The 11,619-nt window shown below is 38.0% G+C and overlaps 1 long non-coding RNA gene across 3 annotated transcripts in view; it reads right to left on the bottom strand.

Annotated features, from left to right (window-relative positions):
- The window catches only part of LOC103886384, a 78,195-nt gene that overhangs the window by 27,297 nt on the left and 39,279 nt on the right, over positions 1 to 11,619 (bottom strand). Inside the window, exon 5 of one of the 3 annotated variants that reach the window (XR_004185379.1) lies at positions 7,529 to 7,628. The exons of the other annotated variants lie outside the window; for them this stretch is intronic. This is a non-coding gene — a long non-coding RNA (uncharacterized LOC103886384). Of the gene's footprint in view, positions 1 to 7,528; positions 7,629 to 11,619 lie in introns of those variants that run through there. 3 annotated transcript variants of the gene reach the window in all.

Raw genomic sequence — 11,619 nt, 5'->3', positions numbered from 1 at the left:
CCCACCATATTAAAATTTAAAATTAAAAAACAGAATCCAAAACCAAAATTTAAATGAGTGCTTCAATTTTAACAGCTTCTTACTAGAATTTCTGATTACAAGTTGTGTCATACATTCATTGTAGCAGAAATGTCTCATATTTCTGGTTCTCTAAGCACACACTTACTTGGCCAGTTGGATAATCCATCTACCCTATGTTCTTCACTGTGATCTAGAAATATAGATTTAACTGAATAGCTGTCCTTTATCCATATGTTGGTTACCAGTTTTCAAAGAGTTAGAATTTTAAAAATATATATTTAGTTAAGCCTGTGCCTTCAAGATAACTTTAGTGGAATGGTTATATTATCGACTATCTTAGGAATTGGGGGGTGGGGAAAGTCAGGTTCAGTGACATCAAATTATGCAAAGTTTTTATTGTTGTTGTTCCTGTCTTCAAAGTTCTGTATTAGATTTTTCTCCCATCATTTTTTGAGATGGAGTTTTGCAGCCTGCAGTGCAGTGGCATGATCTTGGTTCACTGCAACCTCTGCCTCACAAGCTCAAGCAATTCTCCTGCCTCAGCCTCCTGAGTAGCTGTGACTACAGGCATGGGCCACCACCCCAGCTAATTTTTTAATTTATTTTTTATTTTTTTAGTAAGGGTTTCGCCATGTTGGCAAGGCTGGTCTCGAACTCCTGACTTCAAGTGATCCACCCACCTTGGCCTACCAAAATGCTGGGATTACAGGTGTGAGTCACACCTCCCGGAATCTTTCTAAATCTCACTATTTAATATATAATTCTAGGATTACTTTAAGCATTCACTTTTTCTATAATTCAAGAAACATTTATTGAACACTTACATGCAAGCTCGTCTACTATTGGCTATTGTTACTTTGTTTCAACGAGGGCAGAAAATGGCTAGAAGGATTTTAATCCTTTTTGTCTCTTGTATAAACAGGCCCAGTCTCTCTTTGCCCATATTCAAATTGAAGTTTGATCTTTCTCCAAAAATATCCAAGCCCTATGTTCATCCCAATTGAACTAATACCTTGATTATATAGTTTAAGATCAGTTTGATAATGTCTGTTGAACATTTACTAAATGATTATGGGATATTAAGTTGAGAGCCTTGGGAGCTTATAATCTAGTAAAGATGCACAAATAATGATACTACAGTGAATGCAAATAAGCTATCAAAAAGTACAGACTAAGTTATTTGGGAGCTTAGAAGAAATTATGTAAGGGAAGACTTCATAGAAGGGGTGACATGTTTGGTAAACCTTGGAAAACTGATAGGCAGAAATAAGGGCTGTATGTCATTCTAAGCAAAGTCTTAATGTGGGAGCAAGCAGGATCAAAAACCATAATTTGGATTGATGACAGACTGCACAAAGTACACTGGAGGAAGATATGAGTAGAAAGGTTTTTGAAATCACATCAATTAACGGGAAGAGAGAAATGGGAGAATAGCTTGAGAAGTTCAAGGTCAAGGGCTTGTTTGCCACTGAGTACAAAGGACTCAAGCACATTTGAAATGAAAGGTAATAACTGATCTACTCTTAGTGAAGTTGAAAGATGATGGAGCAACTGAGTTTCCTGATAGAGATGTTATTCTGGGGGAAAAAAAAAGGAGGCATAAGTCAATCTTCTCGGAGAGAATGGGATCAGAAACTGACATATTGCTACAGAAGTTACAAAAGCTGTAGTCAGAGGGCTTCAATGTTCTGGAATATATTAAAGGACAAGGTCAGATACCCAAGTGGGATCATGAGTAATTAATGGCAGAGGTCCACTGACAACACTGGTAGGAAGGCTGCTAATGAAAGGTAAGTATCCGTATCAGATACAGTATCTCTAAGTATCAGTAAGGGGTTAGCTGTCATTGATAATACAACTTTATATCTTCGCTATATTTTTTCTTTTATTGTTGAAATAGGGATGGCAGATATTTTTCTAATTGTGTTTATTACAAAGAAAACAGACCCAAAGAACTTAAATGACTTCTCCAAGGTCACACAGCTAATATGAGACAATGTCATGACTTAAAATCCCGTCTTGTGGTTCCAAATTTAGAGCTCCTTCAAAATGCTGTTTCTAGAGAAGCAAGTCATTTTCTACTTTTTCCAGAAGCATTTGAAGTGGAAGCTAAGGCAGGAAATGACAGGATGTTGTGTTAGTCCACTGGGATTACCATGACAAAATACCACAGGCTGGGTAGACAACTGAAATGTATTTCTCACAGTTTCGGAAACCAAGTTGCAGATCAAAGTTTATTAGGGCTGTTTCTGGGAAGGGCTCTCTTCCTGGCTTGTAGATAAGCTACCTTCTCACTATGTACTCACAGGGCCTTTCTTCTGTTCATGCCCTGAGAGATTTCTTTTTGTTGCTCTTCTTACAAGACCACCAATGCTATTGGTTAAAGCCATGCCATTATGACTTTGTTTGACCCTGATTACCTCCTAAAGACACTACCTTCCAATACAGTCATGTTTGGGGTTAGGACTTCAACATATGAATGTTGGAGGGGATATGGTTCTGTTTCTAGCAAATGTATATAGTGGGAATTGGTAAGGTTAAAGTTCCAAAATATCAAGGGAATTAGAATTGGGAAGCAACTCTAACCTTTTCGAAGTGGTTACATGGCCCAAGTAGAAGAGCAAATAATTCCATGAGAGACCAAGCCACAGAGCAGAGTAGGATCACGTGAGTAGGGCCCAGGATAGGAGAGCAGTGTTAAGGTTGTATAAGAGTGAGGGATAAGACAACAACAGCTAAAGGCAATGCATGCTCAGATCTTGGAGACGTATTAAATGAGTAGAGTGAATTTCAAAAAGTCTGAATTTTTTAAAAAATGATTATATGGGTTCTAGAGTCAAAATGCCATGGCTCATCTGGTACTGTAACATAAGATAAACTACTTAGCTAAGGTCAGTTTTCATACCTATAATTTTGTTAGACTTATCTTGCAGGTTTCTTGAGAAATATTAGACAAAATAATTCACGTGAGATGCTTAGCATATGTGTGACACATAATAAACCTTCAATAAATGCTGGTCATTATTACAATTGGCTTTGTTACTTGATTCAGGCAGGACCAAAATTAGCTGCTACATGCATGACTAACCAGGACCAAAAAGTGAATAAAAATATGAAAGTTTGGTAATCACTCTTAGTATTTCTCTAATTCTTTCATTTGCCAAGAAAATATAAAATTTGGTTGCTGGCTCATTAGCAAAGATTTTCCTTTATCAGCACTAGTTATTTGTTTCCAGCTACCAGCTTCAGTTAGGCCCCGGGAAGCCTTGCATCCCAAGATTGTCACTCCTTTTCTGAGTTTCCATCCTTCAGCTTTCTTGTGGCCCTTGGTCAGTCAAATACCTTGGGCAACCTTGCACCCCTTTATTGATATGCATTATTTTGTTTCTAACTTTTTATTTTGAATGTTTTACAAATATACCCCAAAGAGAATAGCATAACAAACCCCCATTTATCACTTAGTTTCAAGATCTATTAATATTTTGTGATTCTTGTTTTATCTGTGCCCACCTCCCTATGAAAGAATATCTTTTAATATTACACAATGTTATAAAACAAAAAACATTTGGAGTTACTGTTGAGCCTCTCGACTTCAGTCTTATTTAGTGTTTCAGTGTACCTAAGCCTAACATTCTTTCTGATGGACAATTAATGGCATGATTCTAGTTCTTTATTCAATGACAACATAAAAGAGATTAGCTGCTAAGTAGACTCTTCATTTAATGAGATTGCCCGAAAAACTGAAAAGATTTTTCAGATTGTATGTATTTCAATTCAGCTGTGCTCAATCACCTTTTAAAATGAATAAAAAGTGGTCTATAGATTATATATTGCTGCTATATCTTTTGTAAAATGTGCCATTGTGGAAGAGAATCTGTACTCTTTCAAGAGAGTGAGTAAAAGGGAAGACTACTAATTTGTACCTGTGGAAGCTAAAAATACCTTTACCTATAAAAATATGATCAGAGATCTACTAGCATATTTTAAGAGGGTTATATTCATGTATTTTTCAATAGTTGTAACTATACTGAATTTACATGAGTCTACACAGAAGAGATAAGCCTTAAGCACATTTTCAAGTTAAGATTTTTTACTGCTCCATTGTCTATTGACAATGATTTTCTTCTTTGTTCTCACTCACTTGCCATTTTTGACCTAGAATCTTCATCATAAAAATTATCATGAGAGAGAGTCAGAGACACAGAGTTATATATAAACTATTTGATAGTACATTCTTTTCTACCATAAAGTCAAGGGAAGCATTAGGATGAATGGACAGAACCTCTACAAACTTTTGCTTCTTGATTTCATGGAGCCGAATGGAACATAGAATAGTTAGTTTCAACAAGTTAATGATTTTTCTGTTCCTACTGTGCACTTGGTGGTTTGACATTTTATTTATTTTGGAAATTTAGCAGAGCACATATACATTCTTAAGGCAGGTTGTTTAAATTTGCAGAAGAGTACAGTAGACAGGCTGATGGGTGGGGGTCAGAAAGTAGATAAAAATAGAGATCCTTAAAACTGAAAAGCTGAAACTTCCTTGGCATTACAGTATAGTTTTCAATGTTCATATACCACGCAGGGAAATGTGCTTATATGCACGTATGGGTATGAGTAACCAGATCTGGTTTGATGTCAAATTTGATGTGGGAAGTCTAGGATAGTTCTTTCTTAAAAATCAAAGCAAGCAAGAAGAAAACGTAGGCTAGGGGAAAAGAGAGGAGAGGCACGAGAGCTGCTTCTAAGCAGTTTGTAATTGCTCAGAAGACAGGTTCAGAATTAAAGCATCTAAAATAACGAAGTCTCTCTCTTCATGGCAGTAGTGTCTGATGCTAACAGATAAGCTCTGAATTCACACACACACACACACACACAGACACACACACACACACACACTCTCTCTCTCTCTCTCCCCCCCCCGCCCCCACCTCTTTGGTGCAAAAGGAAAAAAAATGAATTGCTTGTTCTTATATGGTAATACATTGTAAATTGCTTTAGGTATTGTGCTTGTCTTTTGTACTAGAACTTGTGTATCTTTTCCTTTTAAAAAATGCAAAACATATTTAAACATTAATATTATAAACACCACTTCCCTAAAATATATTGTGAGAACATAAGTCCCATATGTGCTTAGGTAGACAGGCTTGACTTCTTCATCTGGCAAATGACAAGCTGCAATTAGGTACATATATGTACACCAGGGCAATAGCAGTTGTTTTTTTTTTTTTTTTTCTTTAAGATGGAGTCTCGCTCTGTCGCCCAGGCTGGAGTGGCACAATCTCTATTCACCGCAACCTCTGCCTCCCGGGTTCAAGCCATTCTCCTGCCTCAGTCTCCCAAGTACCTGGGATTACACGCATCTGCCACTATGCCTGGCTAATTTTGTGTATTTTTAGTAGAGATGGGGTTCCACTATGTTGGCCAGGCTAGTCTTGAACTCCTGACCTCATGCTTTGCCCACCTTGGCCTCCCAAAGTGTTGGGATTACAGGCGTGAGCCACCATGCCCGGCAGACAATAGCTTTTATAACTAGACAGATTGAGGTTATGAAATAGTAACTGGCAAGTGTGTGTTACTGGGAACATTAGGTATAGATAAGTTAATGGGCTTTGACAAAAGAAAAAAAGGATAAAAAATAATTAGAAGACTCCTTGGTCATGATTAACACTGAAAACAGTACTTTTTTTAATTCAAAGATTTTACAGGTCAACCATAGATGGACATGTGACTGATATTTCTATGACATAAATCAGTTGAAGTGGGACTGCCATCATGCCCATATCAAAAAGCCATCTACATGCACACAAAAAGGAGGAAGTTTTCAAAGCCTAAGCCAGTCAAATAATGCTCAGATGAAACAGCAGATTAAAAGACCTCAGCTAACAAGCACTCCAGCTCCCCCACCAGTGGGCATCCCAGCATTGACTTTGGCAGGCAGGTGCTGGATGACACGCAGAAGGTGCCTTTGGAGGCTGTTCCCCCCCTTACACAGCCTCAAAGAAGTTTAAATTTTCAATTTATTTTTTAAAAGCAGATACACAGTAAACATTGCAATGTGAGTTTTATGCTAAATACATTTTGGTTTCAGAGTAGTTATCTCATGCTGACAGAAGAGCCCTGAGGATTAAGATGGTTTATTGGGATCAAATGCCTAGGAGATTTATTATAGTGCAGACTGTTTATTCATTCCCATTAAAATGCTGATAATGCTTATTTCTTTGCCTCTCTCTCCTGCCTCCTTTCTTCCCTCCTCCATAACCCATATTCTATTATTTTATTTTCCCGCTTTAGGTTGAATCTACTTAGGTTTTTATTCTTTATTAAAAACTGAATCCTTGGAAGCTGACTTTATGGCTGTAAGAAAGTGGCAATGGCATACATGCAGCTCATTAAAGTCTTAGGAACACGGAATCCCTGGTTAGCAATTTAGATCTAAGAAGTATTTTCAGGGAGAGTGTCTAATGACTGGAGAGATGGGTACACACTGGAACAATTTATATTAAAAGATCAAAAACACCCTGGCTATCATCATCTATAATATAAAGTCACATAGAAGATAATTTTTTTCCAGTAGATGCTTTACTTGGATAAAGAGGAAAATTATGTACTTCATGGCCAAATTCTATGTAAATTCTACGTAAAACATTCAAGAAGGCAGATGAGTTTACACACAGTATAGCAGCTTGCAAGAAAATAGACACGAGACATCAGAAAATATGATCGCTTAAACGAGAAAACTAGAGCCCAAGAAGTAATCCTGGAGCACTTGATAATGCATCCATATTTATAAGAAAGCCAATCATTGAGTCCATTAGACTATGCAGAATGATTTTATGAAAATTCTGGTTGGTCAGGCAAATGTTCGCTATGACCTAAGAAGTTCATCTTGAAACCTCAGTAACTCTTACAGTGTCTGGCACAGAGGAGGTCACTGATCAACTTTAGTGGAAGGAACAATTGAATATAGGTGACCTGATACTCCTGAGATGGGCAAACACATCTTTATAATTTTCCTTTTTTTTCCCCAGTACTGTGCTTTGAAAATTTGAGACCAGCCTGTTGTCAACCTCAAGCACGTGTGAGAATCACCTGGAGGGCTCTTTAGAACACAGATCACTGGCCCTACTACTACAGTTCATCTGGAATGAGATCTGAACATTTGCATTTCTAACCTGCAAAGGCTATTCTGTGCTGCTGGTCCATGGACCACATTTTGAGAAGCACAGCAGCCTGTAAAGTCACAAAGAGCAATTATATACTTTAGGGCAAAAGAGTAGTCAACTCCACTAATTTAAAAAGCATGATTTGATGTCTTTTCCTGCCCAATGGCTCAGATGTCTTCCAACCTGAAAGCTCTTTGTATCTATGATGAATTATTTGGATACTGCTGATATGCCAGAGAAGGAAGCTGATTTGCCAGAGGCAAGTGATAACAGAGGAATGCAGTGAATTGAGCCTCACTATTAGGATCTCTGCTAAACTCTCTGCTAAACTCTTATCTCCTGTCACAATTGAGAAAAATCAGGCTTAGAGAGTTTAAGTGACTTGTCCAAGTTCACACTTCCAGTATGTTGTGATATCCAAACTTGATCCTTCCTTGATACCTGAGAAATTAAGACATGTAAGTCAAATTCCAAATATAGGCCATGGTAGCAGAACCAGTATTGACAGCAATATTAACAGTGCCAACAATTAGAGCAATTTGAATATTACTCCTGAAGAGTCCTATGATATGGATATTATCTTCATTTTATCTTTGAGAAAACTCAGAAAAGTAATCTGTCTGAGATTACACAGCTAGCAAGATATAGACTAAGGAGTGTAAACTCTAAAGCCTGCATTGTTTACACACCACCAAGACCTAACATCAAGCAGGACCCTTCCTAGACCCTTTAATGTAAAATGTGGATTGCCTATCATGTTACTATAGGATTCTTTGTTGTTTGCCCATTAATGACAGATGAATGCTGTGATGAACTACCTGATACGTAGTGTCAAACTTTTATGTCCCTATCCATAGGTTTACTGGGTCCAATACATTTTCATAATTTAACAAAGCAATATATGCACATAGTTTAATAGGACAAATAAAAGCTTTATAGTAAATAACAGCAGCCCCTGCTCCAGTTTTCCTTCGCTCCTCCCGTTTCCTGCTTGCCACAGGAAACCACATTCTACCATTATTTTATCTGGTAATTACCTCCACGTTTCTCCAAAGAAAATATGGACCTATCTTTTGACTCACTGATGTCAGATGTTACTGACTTCCTAATGTTAAACGTTAGGATTTTGTCTGACACCTCCCTTTCTCTTCCTCATTCTTCCAATGTAGTTATATTATACATTATATTTAAATACTATTAGGTCCTTTTATGATTATGACTACATAAATACTGTCCTGTTGAATAAAGTATTGTTAGAATTCCTTTTGCTTTTCTACCTAAATTTTTATAAAATGCTTAGCTTTTTCTGGAATTGATAATCACTTCATTCTTGTCACCCCCACCCACCTCCCTCCCCCTGACCCCCGTCACTGTCACCTACTTGGATTCCTTTGGCTAAATTGTCTCACTCCCATTAATGGCTTTGAAAAATGATTCAAGATAAGCTTTTGCATTGCCAAGTCTTACTAATGATGTATTCATCTCCTTGTGTTAATCTTTGAGGCATTCCTCCCAGAGTTCTCTATTTTCTTGCTCCAACCTGAACTGGTTGCTCTTTCAACCACTTTCACAGCTATTACCCTTCATCATCGACTTGGTTTTTACATCTTCTCCTGTGACAGATTTCTTGTTTTCTGGTTTCACATTGCTCCTTTACATTATTCCCTTAGTTTAGTAAACCACATTCTCTAGTAGCTTCCCGAAAATGCATGTATCATATGTATTTCAAGATTTTGCATACCTGGAAATATTACCATTTAAATTTGATACTTTTCTTCGAGTATAGAACTCTTGAGATAAAATTATTTCCCCTATTTATTGTATTCCTCTATGGTTTTCCAGCTTCTAATGTGCTGTTGAACAGACCAATGCCATTTTGGTTCTTTGTCTTCTGTGTGTGACCTGTTATTTTTTTTTCCCCAGAATATTCTCTCCCTGGTGTTTCAAGTGCCATGATGACATGCTTTGGTGGCTGCTGCTTGGTTAGCTACTCTATGAACCTTACAATCTTGTCAACAGAATAAGGATTATATTCAGAGTTTAATCAAATATTTCCTCCTCCCACCTTTTTGTAACCATATGCATACACTGCAAGACAGACTGCACGCTTCCTTTTTGCAAGACTCTGTGCAAGGGCATGGTTCCTCCTTTCAGGATGCTTGAAATCTAGTAAGGCAGGTGTGATAAGCACCTAATCTAAAATAGAAGACATGATTTTCAGCAGCATATATGAAAAGTATGACATTGCTTCAAGGAAGATAAATAATTTTAGATAAGGAGATGGGAAATATGCTAAGAGTGAGGGGATGTTTGTTGAGTTAAGAATGTTGTAAGAGTGGTAAAGGTAGGCGGGAAGTTAGCATTGGAAGGTGTCTGAAGTCTGGGTGGTTAGCACCTGTAGAAGAGGTAGAAGAGGCATTCAGTCATAGGCATCAATATGTGGAAGGCATAAAATGGGAAAATGAAAAACATTTCAAGAATAACAAGGTGGCTCGATTCTAGTTGACACATGGATAAATGGGAGATACATAAGAGGAATTTGGGGCCAAAATACGGCAAGCTTTGCATGCAAACTCAATTGTAGGGAGGTAATTTATTTCAATTCATTTTTTTTTCATTTACTAATTCACAATTTGCTGACAGATTACTGTGAACCAGCCCGTGGCTGGGTGCTGGAAAGAGACCTGAAAGAAACAAGGTTCTTGCTCTCAGGCAGTTAGGTATCTGTCTCATGTGAGACTATGTTATGTACAAACAGAAGTACAACACAAGTTCTACAAATGAAGTGTGAATGAGATATATAATTTGCATTGGGAACACAGAAAAAGGAAAAGCCAGATTGCCTGGATTGTTTAGAAATGGCCAAAAAGAGACAATGGCACCAAGAAGAGAAATGCTACCAGTATAATTTATTAGAAGTATGGGTAGAGTATTCTTGGCAAAGGAAATCACACATTCAAAGACACAGAGATAAGAACACTGGTATATACACTTATATTTATTCATTCATCCTACAATTTTTGTTGTCATTTTTGAGACAGGGTCTTGCTCTGTCACCCAGGCTGGAGTGCAGTGGTGTGATCTCAACTCACTGCAACCTCTACCTCCCAGGTTCAAGCGATCGTCCTGCCACAGCCTCCTGAGTAGCTGGGATTACAGGCACACACCACCATGTCTGGCTAATTTTTTTCATTTTTTTTTTTTCAGTAGAGATGGGATTTCACCATGTTGGCCAGGCTGGTCCCAACTCCTGACCTCAGGTGGTCCACTGGCCTCGGCCTCCCAAAGTGCTGGGATTACAGACATAAGCCACAGCTCCCAACCACAAATATTTGTTGAGTGCTTATTATGCACTAGCCATAGTACTAGCCATGCTCAAGGAACTACAGATCTTTCAGTAGAGAATATGGTCTCTCTCCTAGGCTGTCAGCTTCATGAGGCCAGGAGTTATGTCTATCTTATTTGTTGTTTTGCCAATACTTTATATTTGTTAAGTGAATAGATATGGAACCATAGTAACAGATATCTATTGAAAATATGAGTACACAATCATAAACATGTTCATGAAAGAGATGTTTTAAAAACTAGAAATATTTAATGTTAATTAAGGAGTACAGATAAAATTGTTCAAAGGCTATGTGTGTGTATACATATGTGTGTGCATATGCACATGCACATGCATGTATACAGATACATATATACACACTGAGGGCTGACTATGTCTATAGTCATCCTCCCTACTCAGTGTCCATAGGGAATTTGTTCCAGTGTTACCCCAGAGATACCAAAGTTCAGATGCTCAAGTTCCTTATATAAAATCATGTAGTATTTTCATATCGCCTATGAACATACCCCTGCATACTTTACATCATCTCTAGACTACTTATAATACATATAGGCTATGTTAATAGTTGTTTGTATCAATTAGGAAATAATGACAATGAAAAACAGTCTCTACAAGTTCAGTACAGATGCAACCATCCTTTTTTGTTCCCAAATACTTTTTTTTTTTTTTTTGAGACTGAGTCTTGCTCTGTCACCCAGGCTGGAGTGCAGTGGCACGATCTTGGCTCACTGCAACCTCCGCCTCCTGGGTTCATGCCATTCTCCTGTCTCAGCCTCCCAAGTAGCTGGGACTATAGGTGCTCGCCACTACGCCCTGCTAATTTTTTGTATTCTTTAGTAGAGATGGGGTTTCACCGTGTTAGCCAGGATGGTCTCGATCTCCACCCGCCTCGGCCTCCCAAAGTGCTGGGATTACAGGCGTGAGCCACCACGCCCAGCCATCCCAAATATTTTCAATATACAGTTGGTTAAATCCCTGAATGCAGAACCCATGGATAAGGAGGGCCGACTGTACACACACACGTACATACACATGTACATACACACACATATATACACATGCACATATTTCCAGTAAAAAGAACAG

The sequence above is a fragment of the Papio anubis genome, chromosome 7, assembly GCF_008728515.1.
Source record: "Papio anubis isolate 15944 chromosome 7, Panubis1.0, whole genome shotgun sequence".
In the NCBI taxonomy this organism is placed as follows: domain Eukaryota; kingdom Metazoa; phylum Chordata; class Mammalia; order Primates; family Cercopithecidae; genus Papio; species Papio anubis.
This window is presented reverse-complemented; position numbering and strand designations above follow the sequence as displayed.